The sequence below is a fragment of the Zootoca vivipara genome, chromosome 10 (assembly GCF_965207765.1).
Source record: "Zootoca vivipara chromosome 10, rZooViv2.hap1.1, whole genome shotgun sequence".
Classification (NCBI taxonomy): Eukaryota; Metazoa; Chordata; class Lepidosauria; order Squamata; family Lacertidae; genus Zootoca; species Zootoca vivipara.
In genome coordinates, this window is record NC_142593.1 from 36,017,588 (window position 1) to 36,031,960 (window position 14,373).

The window sequence follows — 14,373 nt, forward strand, 5'->3', positions numbered from 1 at the left end:
ATCCTGGGCGGGGAGGGGGAAACGCGCGATGCCTTTAACAACTACGTTCCCCCTCCCCTCCCCTCCCGCTAGCTAAGTGGATTCGCCCAGCCAGGGCTCTCTGAGTGCGGTGCAGCGCCGCCTATCGACCGAAAGTCAGCGGTGTTTCTCCAAGAGGCCTGGTTTTCTAGCACAGGTAGTCGAAGCTGTGGCTGCCGGATATAGTTGCTGAACTACAATTCCCATCAGCCCCAGCAAGCACGGCCAGGCATGATGGGATTGGTAGTTCAGCAAAGTACCTGCCCGCTCTGAGATTGCCCCATACATGTACAGTACTGTACTCGGAAGTATGTGCGCCAATTCCACCGAGTTTACAGAAGTCCAGGAAGGCGCGTTATGCTGGTCGGTCTAGCCCAGTATTTTATCTTCTCTGGCTGGCAGCTGTGGCTTTTTAGGATCTGCGTCAGGAAACGGCCTTTTCCTTTGCTGCTGCGGATCTTGTCCCCCTGCAGCAAAGCCTGTCCATGACATAGCTGCCAAGTTTTCCCTTTTCTCACGAGGAAGCCTATTCAGCATAAGGGAATTTCCCTTAAAAAGGGATAACTTGGCAGCTATGGGAGTCCATGAGCTGTTGTCCTTCCCCATGTTCAGTCGGGCTTCATTGTCAAATAAATGTGGGCACAGGACACACATTTACACAGAAGTAAATCCTGATGAGTTCAATGGAGCAACCGCCCCCTGGGGCTTCTCCAGATTGCATTTATTGAGCATTCATCCTAATTTATTGAGCACCCTGATCGCTTGCACAAAGCAAGCTTAGGTGATCCCCAGGCTATATTGAGCATTCATTCTGACTTGTCGATGGAGAGGTGATGCGACAACAAACATTTATCCCGATTTCATCTGGTTTACCTTGTGCGATGGTTACACACTCTCCTATTAACCCAATACCTCTCCCCCCCTCTTTTTAGTGCATTTCCCCACCACTTTAGGCGCCTCCAGACTGTCATTGTTTTCTGTGAGGGTTTAACCTTTAAAGCACACGCCGTAACTTTAGGTTTGTATATTTGAAGTGAACTAAATAGCTTTGCTCCCTTTGTGCAGGGATTGGGGAGGGATTAGATTCCAAACTCCCCATCAGCCCCAGCCAGCATGGCTGATGGGAGGAAGGGAGCTGCAGTCCAACAACATCTGAAGGGCTGCAGGTTCCCCATCCCTGTCATAGGGCAACAAATCAACTTAAAAATAACAATAATAACCAACAGCAGGCTAAACCCGGTATGTTTACAAATAAGAGCACAAGAAGAGCCTGCTGGATCAGGCCTATGGCCCATCTAGTCCAGCATCGTGTTCTCACCAGGGCCAACCAGATGCTTATAGGAAACCAGCAAGCCTTGTAGGGTTTCTCATTTCTCACATTTACCAGTTCCTTATATTTATGTCCTAAACCACCAGCAGTATTACATGCAGATTTCTGCAAAGTGATTCCATCTTTTATTTCCATTCCTTCTTTCCCACTTCCCGGTGAATGTATTTGCATGTGGAACGGATGGCAACCGACCTGTATTTGTTTTGTTATTGTTACTCTTTATTTCATCGTTTAGATACTTTTTTATAAATGTAATATGGAATAGCCTTTTTCTAAATGCAAAAAGTCCCTTTAAAAAGTGGGTTTCTTGCAACAACTTTAATCTACTTTAATTGTACAAAGCTTGATTACTGGTGTGCAACTGAATCCTGCCCTGAATGCCTGGAGGTGACCTAGGATTTCCTGGAACTTATGCAACGTTCAACAGGATTTATTTTGTCATGGAACCCGCTGCAGTCCCCACCCTCCAGCCTCCTCTTCCTAGGCTCGCCAGACTAAAGGAACGAGAATAATTTGACACCTTGCGATCCAGGCCTGGGAGCCTCTGTGTGTGAAATTACATTCGATTTCACCCTCTTGCCCCGATCTGATCTTAGTTGAGCCTGATCATCGTGGAGGGTGCTCATCTTTGCCTGCCTGCCTGCCTCGTGCACCAAGTTACTGGAAGGTCTGGCTCTAGTTGGCTGCGCCAGCAAGAGACAATTTCTTGAGGAAATCCAACAACTGTGAAAGGCGAGACTGGAGCTGGCCACATGTGACCTCGGCCGTGTAGACATGCCACCAGTCCTCTGGGGCACAGGGTGGCCACTCGACACCCGGTGTCAAGGCTGTCAAAGCAGGGGCAAGAGTTGAGTATCAGGACTACTGTCCCAAAATAATTTCATTCATGTTAATTAACCCTTAATGTATCTGTATTACCTTTATTGAGAAGGGTGCTCAGAATTCTTTGGAGACTCCCATTCTCTTCACTGAGCAACAATTCCCAGCATTCCCTAGGAGGAGGGCTATAATTCACTCTGAGAATTATAGCTCTGTGAGGGGAATAGGGGTATCCTAACAACTTTTAGCACCTTTAACAAACTACAGTCCCCAGGTTTGTCTTTCAGTTGGGCTAGGGTGCAACTTGAAACCTACAGAACACCTGAAAGGCATTATAGGAGAGTATGATGAGACCTCCAAAAGTGATTAAAGTACCAGTTGTGACATCTTATAGAGAGAGGGTGAGAGAGAAAGGAATAATTTGCTACTAATTTATTGTCTTAGTCATTTGCTAAATTATGCAGATTTATTCGGTATTCGGTATGCACACTTATCTGAGAATAGGTCCCACTGAGCACAAAGGAACTTCTGAGTAGACATGTATAGAATTGCACTGTTGATTTGATTAACTGAGTAAACTTTATTAAATTGCATGGCAGCCTTATAATGATATAATCCATGGTATAGGCATAAAATCATATCCATGTATAGAAAATACAAATATGTTCAGGCAGGTATTTCCACTTCGAAAAATCAGGAACCGAAGATATCCAGCCTGTTCTTACCTAATTTTACATGGAAGTAAATCCTAATATGTTACTTCCTGAGTAAAAGAGTACAAAGGATTGCAGCTTGAATAAATTACCAAATGGTACAATATTGAGAGAAGATACCCAAAACACTATGAGTCCTCTCTTAGGCACTTATATGAATGCTAGGTTGTTATCGGAAAACCGTAAATACTTTGTAGTATTTATTTACTAATTTATTTGAGGTATTTCTATACTGCTTAATGTTCAGAATTTCTAATATGGAGCTTTGTAATGTTCAATCTTATAGTGCAGTTCCCCAAGGTATATCTGGGAGGAATATGTCTCATTAACTCAGTGAAATTTACAACTGAGTAGACATGCATAAGATTGTACTCCAAGTAAAAAAGAAAGAAAGGTGATTTCTCCCACTATTAAAGGCTAATCCAATGCACCTTTACAGAGTAAATCCTGTTGAAATCACTGGGACTAACCTCTGAGTAAGCATGCATCGGATAGTGCTCTTAATTGACAAAATTGGTTGAGGCAGTAGCTTTCAAATGGCATGTTGGGTTGCAAGGGACAGAACTGGGTTCACATGCTTAAGAAAGCTAGAGTTTAAGAATAAAAAAAAGTTCCGCAGAAGCCAGTTTCCAGCAGCCTCCAGCGCTGTATAATCAGTACAGAGCCTAAATTTACACTCGCCCACATTCCCCCGACTGGGAAAAGAAAAGTTTGGCACAGTGCCTCCTCAGCCCACACAAACCCCTCTGGTCAGGGAAGAAGGAGGAGCTTGTGCTGTAATACAATAATTGATATCAGAGGAGGAGAACTGTTGCTAGGACATTGCTTTTCCAGTGACTCATACAGCACGGATTTAAAATCCTTTGAGCTGTACAATTGATAATATATCACTCTGGGTTTCAAAGGAAAGGTCGGGAGGGTGGGGTGGGGGAGAGTGTTGCTGCTGTCTGTATTTGCTGACCATATCCATTTTTAAATGCACCCATGCAAATGCCAGATGCACTTTCAAAAGGGTCACATTGTCGTCCTGTGAGTCAGAGGCCTTCCATTCATGGAAACGGAACCCTCACTTCTGAGACATGAATGGCTCAGAGAACTGTACGATCGGGTAGCTCACAAAGCTCAGCTTTGGTGTTTCGTTTTGTGGGAACGATAGCGCTGGGAACCTCCTTTGCTTGCTGAGGTTGTAGATCTTCTGCTTTCCCACTCCCCAATTTTGTATCCATCCACTGATGGATTCAGACCGTGCACCTTTTCTATCCAGAAGGGGGAGATGTTGCCAAACAGCAGAGTGCATGGCTACAGAGTTCTGAAAACTTGACCTCAGGAACACACTCTCCTGAAGTATGCAGCCCAAGAATCACTGTTTGCATAGTACTTAAAGGGTTTTACCTTTGAGGGGTAGGTAACAACTCTTAAAAGCCTCCTCAAGAATATAATGTACCAACAGTGTGGCTATCTCAGGACAGCTGAGGTTTATGGCCCTGATCCATAAAGTGAAGTTTCTGTAAAGTGCAGTTTGGCCGATAATGCACTGTTCGTAGCTATGTGCGGTGGCCTCAGATAACAGACAGGCACGCACATTTAGTTCCATATGCTTCACAAGACAGATGGGGAGGAGTATCCCTGTCTGCACATTGCAGGACCGATACAGGCTGATGTTCCTTGAAATATAGGTTCCTTGAGATATATTGCAAACAAGGCACGTGGCTCTCAATTCACCATGAAAAAATTTATACTGTCCCAGTTATTTGATTTGGAAATCCAGGTAGTGGATGCACATATTTTGCATCAGGCTATGTTCATCAATGAAATTTATGCATGGAAGTCTTATTTCTGAAATAGACCATTTTCGTTGCTTGGCTAGTGTATTAAGAATATGTTCACATTGTTGTTGTTGTTTAGTCGTTTAGTCGTGTCCGACTCTTCGTGACCCCATGGACCATAGCACGCCAGGCACTCCTGTCTTGCACTGCCTCCCGCAGTTTGGTCAAACTCATGTTCGTAGCTTCGAGAACACTGTCCAACCATCTTGTCCTCTGACGTCCCCTTCTCCTAGTGCCCTCAATCTTTCCCAACATCAGGGTCTTTTCCAAGGATTCTTCTCTTCTCATGAGGTGGCCAAAGTATTGGAGCCTCAGCTTCACGATCTGTCCTTCCAGGGAGCACTCAGGGCTGATTTCCTTAAGAATGGATAGGTTTGATCTTCTAGCAGTCCATGGGACTCTCAAGGGTCTCCTCCAGCACCACAATTCAAAAGCATCAATTCTTCGGCGATCAGCCTTCTTTATGGTCCAGCTCTCACTTCCATACATCACTACTGGGAAAACCATAGCTTTAACTATACGGACCTTTGTCGGCAAGGTGATGTCTCTGCTTTTTAAGATGCTGTCTAGGTTCACATTAGCAACTTAAAATTCAGCAAGATCATTTCGCTCCCCCTCCCTGCTGCATTTCAAGCCACATTTGAGCTGTATTCTTCGCATCTCAGAGGGGGCTAGGATGTCCAATGTGTGTGACATTTTTGGTTACTCTGCCCCCTCCCACTGAATGCAGCCTCAAAAACGAGCAGTGGGAGCACACTGGATTACAATAAGTGGTAATGTGAACATACCCTAAGTGGCTCTGGCTGCAATCATATACACATCTACTCAGAAGTAGCCCCATTGAGTTCAGTGAGGCTGCAATCCTGCACACATAAACCCAGTAGACTAGTGGTTGGTAGAGTGGCAGCGCTCTGCTTGACCTCCTGTTGCCCATGTATTTAGGTCTCACCAAGTTTAGTGGGGCTTTCTTCTGGGAAGCGTGCCTTTATAAATCTCATGCCATTATGAGCGTATAAATGTGCTCGAGGTGTATAACTGGCCATTTGGGAACTTTCCACTTGTTTGAAAATGATGTTTACAAAAAAAAGAGAGAGAGAGAGGAAAGGTGTAAGAAAACTGCGTAAAGTGATGAGTTAACACAATTTTAAAAAATAGGTATTTACAAGTGAAAAAGGACAAAGCAAAACAAATACCAAATCGAAATAGGCCTGTGGCCCTCCATGTGTTGGACTCCATTGGTCCCTACCTGCATGGTCAGTGGTCAAAGATGATGAGAGTTGTAGTCCAGCAACATCCAGAGGGTCACAAGTTGGCCCCCAGCCTTGCTTTAAGAGAGATCACAGAATTGAATCATAGAATTGTAGGGCTGGAAGGGATCCCAAGGGGGATCAAGTCCAACGCCCTAAAAAGTAGGAAGTACTTCAAAAGTTGGAAGTGGTGATCCTTGCAAAAAAGAAGAAGACATAAACAAAGATGACTACCTTTTACAGTACTGTATAAAGCAAACTGAATAAAGCAGCGCTTAAAGGAACAGCCCTGAATTTTATTCTCTATATTGCTTGACGGCTTTAATAGATGGGCGTTTGATGAAATCGTCAACTGCCTAGCAAATTTATTCATTTAGGATTTTGTTTATCTGTGGCGGAGCATATATCGTTATCTTTATGGCCTTGTGTTTATCGAGCAATAGCAACCGGAAGGGCAGCCAAGGAAACGACAGCTGAGTAACACTGAGCATGTGGAAGGTGGGTGGATCTCTGTCTGCCTCTCCCGCCCCCCACCCCCACCCCACCCCCACGCTTGGATGTCTTAGCCCGAGAGGCCCTAACATATGCTAAGGCTTTGCTTTGTATTTTTGGTCCCCGCGTCCTGCTGCCTCCTGCCACTATTTGCATGTGCGGTTTCCAAAATACAAAAATACGACAGTGTGGAGCAAACTATGGCAGGGAAACATGCAGACGGCTGCATTCCACGGGCCTGGGCTCAGCTCTTTAATACCCCCATTGAGTAACAGGATCTCCGGCAAGAAGCAGGGAATTCCGGGGCTGGCAAATGTTATTGGGGGTGGAAGGGTGGAGAGGGAAAGGGAGAAAAGGAGCATGTTAAAACAAAAAAATATAAAATGCCACCACCTTGTGCAACGTCAGTCTTAACAGATTAATTAACTGACATAGATCTACAAAAGGAATTGGTTTTTTTAAATTTAATTATTAAGTGCTTCCCAGCCTCACCACAGATGGTTTGGGCCTAGACAGGAGTGTGGAATCCTTTCAGCCTGGGGCTGCATTCCTTCATAGATGATCTTCCAAGGGCCACGGTGCCCTTGTGGGACAGAGTCTGAGGCAGATCAACAGCAGTCTCTTACGTCTGGACAGGTGGCTGCATTCCAGCTGAGCAAAACAATACATAAATAAGCACTTTTCTAAACACATATCCTCTCTCTCTTACACACGCACATCTGCAAGAAAATATGAGGCACCGTCACAGCTCAAGGGCACACCTCAGTCAGTCAAAAGCACTTGAGGGGGATGCAGGGCAGGTCAGGGCAGGTGAGGGGTGTGCCCTGGGAATGGGGTGTGGCCTAGTGACAGGGGTGGCAATCAGGAGCAGGTCAGCAATAAATCACACAGCATCAGTGAAGTTAACACTTTCAAGGAAGCACCGTTGACTCCGGAGGCCAGACCTAGTGAGCACAGCTCATCGCAGTAGATCTTTCTCCTATGAGGCTGTTGTTGGGACTGAAGTTTCCCACCTCCTCATAGTTGCTGAAGTCTCCTCCTCCTCTGGTTCCTTCCCAAGCAATCTGAGACTTCATCGCAATGCTTGTCCTTGCTCTGCCCTCTTCTACCGCTTCTGGTTCTGGGAGACCAGCAGGGAGGGGAGCTGGTCTCAGCAGAAGGCGGAGACGCCCCTGGCTTCTTTAGCAGCCTGTCTCTACTCTGCCTCTTGGCCTCTCTCCTCTCCAGCCTCCACTTCTGGACTGCTGTCTGCCACAGAACCTCCCTGCTCACTAAACTCTGTTCCCTCTTCCTTCTCCCAGTCTGCTCCCTCTTCTCCCTCTGACTACTCATTGTTGTCCTACTACTAATCCCTGGGCTCTGGGCCTTCTTCCTTTGGAGTTTCCCCAGCTGGTGCCTCCCACCCCTCCCACCCCACCCAGTCCATGACACCTACAGAACGTTCGAAGGGCCAGAGAGTGAGGCATGGAGGGCCCCATGCCCCCCGCCCCATGCAGTTCTCCACTTATAGCTTAGATGGAGGCAGCCCATCAGCTTGAACTGTATTTATAGAGAGGCTCCAGGGTGGGTTTTGGGGAGTGAGCTGGGGGACAGTAAGCAAGAGTCACCTGGAGAGGGCTTTGCAGCATCGGCAGAAAGCAGACAACGCCATGTTGTGCTGGATCTTGGGGATGCTGTGATCTAATCTCTATGTTGCTGTCAATACTGAGGGCTCAGCCCTGTACAAAGGGCAGGATTGTGCCCATTCCTCCTAGTTTGTCCCTGTGAAGAATGCTTTGTGTGTTCATTGAAACTTGTGCATTTAACAGGTGCATGCAAGCTTCCTCCTTTTACGTTAGCTTGTCTATTTTACTATGACCCTGTGTGTGTGTGAGTGAGTGAGAGAGAGAGAGAGAGAGATGTGTGGGAGAGAGAATAGGTATATATGTATATACATATAAATAGGTACACATACATATATACAGTAACATATATACAGTATAGTACAGATATAGCTGGGGTGTTTTTTTTAAAGCTCCATTTAGTTGCAACAGACTTGAATTCACTTACACACCATCAGATTAACAGCCCCTCCTTCTGTTAAACAGCCTCTATGGTGGAATTATTCTGCAAGGCAGGAACCAGACCCACTGCAGTAGTCTTTGGCTATGCATATCACTTTAGTGGTTTTTGTTTTTGTTTTTTACCTGACCAAAAATAGTTACCGGAAGAAAGCCTTGTTGCGTCTTAAAAAAAAAAAAATTCTCAGAAATACCACTGTTCCACAGCACATAAATGTCAGAAGCTTTTCTGTGTGCTACCTAGTAAAAAACAAGACAGAACATGACCAGCAAGACAGTTCCCCAGATAATTGCTTAAATGTGCTTAATCTTATACAGTGCTCTTTTGAACAGTGGTTAGCCTTTTTTTAAAATGCTAACGATTAGGATGTTTATCATCACTACACCAGATTATCTGTCTATGACATTGTGTCTACCTACATGGAACAACTCACTTTCAAGTGGGGTATTTTGTTTCTTCGAGCTAGAGGATTGAAATAATATACCTCCAAATTTATTTAAACAGCCCAATAACACTGATTCACCATTTACCAAACATCATCTTGAATAGATGCTTGCTGCTTTTGAAGTATTTTGTTTGTATTTGTTTGTATTTTCAAAAGCTTGCTGCTTTTGAAGTATTTTATTGTTTGTAAGCCGCTTTGGGATTCCTTTGAATGAAAAGCGTCATTGATATATAATAAATCAAATCAAGATCAAATCAATTTAGGGCTAACAATATATTTTCATTTGACGCTTCTTTTGATTCTTTTTATTTATTTATATTTAAAAAAGGCTACCAGGGGTCATTGCAAGGCCTGTACTACTTCATGCAAGAGTCTCTACTGCCTCCTCAAGGGTTGAGGTGTTTGCTTACAAGTTTTGCCATTCCTGGTATCCCCATACACAATGCGAAGCCAGTCCTCTCTCTGTTGTATAAAAATAATGGCATTTTCTATTTTCCAATCAGCTGTTAAGCCAAAGGCTTTCCCCATGTGTTCACATGGTGCCATTGTTTTCCACAGACATTGATGTTTTGATTTTATTTTGTTTGTCAGGCAGTCTTTAAGAAGGGATACTTTTTCCTGGTTTTTTGGGGGGGTTTGTTTGTTTTTTAACTTCTAGTAGCCGCTATGGTTAAAAACTGCTACAAAAATACTCCCAAGGTGAAACTGGATATCCCTTTTACTTTTACTCTTGTTATTATATTCTGTTATGCTCTGCTTTACTCTCTCTCTCTCTCTCTCTCTCTCTCTCTCTCTCTCTCTCTCTCTCTCTCTCTCCCCCCCCCCCCAAGGTAGGAAAACACAAATGCCCTTCTCTCTTTTGTTGTGACTGCACTGAAAACAACCAAGCCCATACACACAACCTCGGTGCAAAAGTATAGGCCTCCATTGATTTCTCTGCTGAGACTGAGAAGTTGAAGGTGTGGGACTGTCTGCCTGTCTGCTAGTTTCAGTGGAGCCTATTCACTTATAAATACTTTTCAGGTTGTAATATTAGCTGGGGGACACAGCCCTGTTTTGTTATGATGGTCAGGGGCCTCATTCATACATCATTTTAACCCAGGAGTGGGAAATCTCTGGTCTGCAGGCCACTCTTAGCCTGTTGGGGGTCCAAGTTGGCCAGTGACACCATTTTCCTGAAACCATGGCTACCTACCTATCAGCTGACTTCACTTGTGACATGACCTAATGAACAGGAGGGTGGGTTAAATCCTGCATCACTTGTACACACCTGTTCCCAGAAGGCATCGTGTAAAGTCATGTTACTGACAGGGTCAAATTTGACCCACGAGGCTAATCCTGATAAGGGTATGGCTTGTGGAGCCAAAAAGGTTTCCACCTCTGCTTTAAACCCATAGTTAAACTAAATTATGGTTTAAAGATGAGCAAAGAATGTGGTGGTGTATGATGCTGAAATCATGGGCACTTTGCTCCCTCCCAGCTCCTCCCCGGGTTCGCGTCTCTGCTCCTCCACATGCAGCTGCTGGGTGACCTTGGGCTAGTCACACTTCTTTGAAGTCTCTCAGCCCCACTCACCTCACAGAGTGTTTGTTGTGGGGGAGGAGGGGAAAGGAGATTGTTAGCCACTTTGAGACTCCTTCGGGTAGTGATAAAGCGGGATATCAAATTCAAACTCTTCTTCTTCTTTCCCACAAACTAAACCCATCTGAAGTGGGCTCATGGCATCTTTCCCCCCCAAAAACCATGAACAGTAAACCAAGAACAAACCCTAGATACAGTCCGAGCCCCGGTTCGAACATAATGCTAAGTGGGGTGGCAGGAGTAGAGAAGGAAGCAAAGTGCCCGCGTTTTCACACTCAATCTGACCCATAGTTTTTTTTTTTTTAAAAAACAACTATGGTTGAAAGTAACATGCAAGCCATGCCAGTGTATGACAAGATATTTATTTCAGTATTAGCTGTGTTGGGAAGAAATCTACAAAGTTTTCTTGAAGAGGTAAACTCTTCCTTTGCTACTTAATTTCCCTCTGTGTGGAGAAGCTGTGGATTGTGTGAAATAGGGCCCATCTAACCTTTTCAAAAGATAACACCTCAGAAGAAAAGGCATTTTGCTTTGGCCCCCCCCCCCCCCCGCATGAAAATGAGGCGTTAGAAATTGCTGTGTGGAGACTTCGCTATCTCAAAAACAGATGTGTGAATCATGCCCACATCACTTAAAAGTCTGTAATAATACAGCCCGATGTGACATCAAAATAACCTTAGTCTTATTATGTGGATTTTGTCACACTGTAGGCTTGAAAGAAAATAGGCATAATGATCAGAGAGATATGGCTCAGAGTATAAGTGGCTGTGTTATAGAGATAAGGTAGATTTGCAATGCACATTCATATACTTTACAATCTCATTTATTGAAGTGCTTAAGGGACTTTTGAAACGTTCGGATAATGGGAAATTTGTATAAATAGGAATTCTTAATTAGGGTTACAATGACGGGAGGCCATATGGAGAGAGTACAGGGTGTGAACGGTAATGTTTAGGAGCTTCAGATCACAAAGGTTAGCAAAACTAAGATTAGACAGCATCTAGCTATAAACCTTTGGGTGCTTAGGTTATGGAAATATTGGGTTGGATCCAGACAGCTACGCCAAGAGTAGACCCATGACAAAGTTTGAATCTGACTCATTCACTATGGCAGGGATGCTTCTGGGACCACAATTCCCATCATCCTTGACCACTAGCCCTGTTGGCTGGGGATGATAGGTGCTGGAGTCCCACAACGTATGGAGATCCCCCCCTTTAAAAATATTTATGGCATATGCCATCTGGTGTTTGTTATGCTTTGTCCGCATTCTGGCACAGCAAAACAGGCATGGGATCAGACCGTTTCTGTCTTGTTTGCAAGGGAAGATTTTTTTTCCCCTCCTCCCAGTCTGCCCCCTCTTCTCCCTCTGACCACTCATCGCCATCCCACCACCAATCCCTGGCCCTGGCTCTGAACCTTCTTCCCTTAAAGGTTCTCCAGCTGGTGTCTCCCACCACTCTTCTGTATGCCCTTCTCTGGATTTTGCAATGGAGTTCTCCAGACCAGCAGAGTATACCAAAAATTGTGTTAGGAGACTTTTGCTCTAAAACGCTGGCAAACTTTTCATACTGTGAACACATGGGGTCTTGCCTCCTAATAGACACAGCATAGAATTGTGTTGCTAATATAGCTTTCATGTTTGGGCTAGCTATTGGCCAAGGTTAAAATCCTATACACACTACCTGGGAGTAAGCCCCCCCCCCCAAGCCAAATGGGACTTACTTCTGAGTAGAAATGCATATAATTGTGCTGCAGGATGATATACTTTTGACAGTGACAGCACAATTGTAGGCATAGCTAATCAAAGGTAAATCCCATTGGGTCCAATGGAGCTTACTGGTAAATGCTTCTAGGATTGTAGCTGAACTCCCCTTTGTGCAAAACAGTGTCATCCTTCCAGTTTTCTCCCGTTAAGTGTGGTGTAGTGGTTAAGAGCGGTAGTCTCGTAATCTGGGGAACCGGGTTCGGGTCTCCGCTCCTCCACATGCAGCTGCTGGGTGACCTTGGGTTAGTCACACTTCTTTGAAGTCTCTCAGCCTCACTCACCTCACAGAGTGTTTGTTGTGGGCGAGGAAGGGAAAGGAGAATGTTAGTCACTTTGAGACTTCTTAGGGTAGTGATATCAAATCCAAACTCCTCCTCCTCCTCCTCCTCCTCCTCCTCCTCCTCCTCCTCCTCCTCCTCCTCTTCTTTTTCTTTTTTTCTTCTTCTTCATCATAAAATCCTTACCACAGTTGAAGGCCACCATCACATACGGTATGTCTAAATGTTTTGACAATGTTTTTCCCAGTATCACTTTGTATTTACACTATTCAGAGCTTCAATGTGTTACAGAAACGAAGCCTTGAGGGCAAAGGATAGGGTATATGATCTAAAAAAACAAGGCGTGTCTTTCTTCAAGTCACATTTCTTTACTGTAAATATGGTATGATTTTGTTGACATTGCTGTTGCCAGCACCGGAAAAGGCTTTTTGATGAATCTCAGGGATATCCAATCCACCGCTGATAAAAATAGAGTTGAGATCAATCAGGTGATCAATTTAAGCAAAAGTTCAATCTTTTGTTGGCTATGCTGCCAAGATGATGTGTTTTTAGTTTCAAGGCAGTTCCGCCTGCTTTTACAGCTGAGGTTCGAGGTACTTCCGCCCTGATATTCAGTACTTTTAAACCTTCTAAGCCGCATAAGTGGGAATTTTGTTTTTAAAAAAGGAAAGGAAGGAAGGAAGGAAGGAAGGAAGGAAGGAAGGAAGGAAGGAAGGAAGGAAGGAAATGTAGGTTTGGGTCCAAAAAGGACCTGCGCCTTGGTGGTCACACATCAATTGGACACACACACAAAAGTAAACACTTTTAGGGATTTGACTACATCTCACTGTATTCTCTCATTAACAGGTGCCCCTCTCACAGTGGTCTACAAAAGACACTAGACCATTTCACTGCCAGACTAGCTGAGGTATTAAATGCATAGCTGTATTTGCATAGCTTTACGTTTGTTAACCATTTTATGCAAATTAGCATATTATCCACATTGGAACACAGCTCTGACACACGAGCCCTCATCCACCCCAATCCGTTGAGAAATGGAAGAAGGCTTCGATGTGCAGATAAACCGGATGCCACTCAGTTTATTTATTTTTTATTTATAAAAATATTTATATACTGCTATGTCATAAGGAAGAAATCAAAGTGGTTTTACAGCAATAAAACCATGCAATAAAAAACACATTAAAAAGTCATAAACAATGGGAAAGGCTATTGCTCAATGGATAATCAGTGCTCTTAGCTTTGAAAGATCCAGTTGCCTGTTTTTTGGGGGGTTGGAGAATGGCATCCAGTCATCTTTGAATACCTGGTTAGCACTGTCAGATATGACAGCGCTGATCATCTATCGGTTAGGGTATAAAGGTACAGGCCCTTGCACAGAGTAGCACACACAGAATATGTTCCTGTACACGGGAACATATTTGGATCGGGCTTCTTCTCATAGGAGCTTCGTGTGGACTCAACTTGTCGGTGATCACAAGCTGCACTTTGAGATCCTGATACAGTTAGTTTAATCCATTTCTGGATCTGCTCTGCATTCGTGCTGATTATATTTTTATGTTCTTAGTTCTCATTATAAAGTAAACAATAACACTGATGGGATATCTCCCTAATTTCCTGCTAATAGAGTTGAAACATAAAAGTACTTTGCAATGGTAATGCTGCCCATTTCAATTATAGATGGCAATTTTGTTCTGTGTTTTAAGCTCTTCTCTGCTGGCTGGAATGAGTCATAAGGTATAAATACTAGAATACCTGTCAAAAGTGTTTTTTTCCCCTTAAATACAAAAATGACAGTAAA

General features: G+C 44.1%; 1 long non-coding RNA gene across 1 annotated transcript; it reads left to right on the plus strand.

The window, feature by feature from the left end:
* Nucleotides 1-38: 38 nt before the first annotated feature.
* LOC148684436 (uncharacterized) lies at nucleotides 39-5,775 on the plus strand. Its single transcript, XR_015946098.1, has 2 exons — nucleotides 39-4,761; nucleotides 5,277-5,775. It is a non-coding gene; the product is annotated as an uncharacterized LOC148684436 (long non-coding RNA).
* Nucleotides 5,776-14,373: the final 8,598 nt, after the last annotated feature.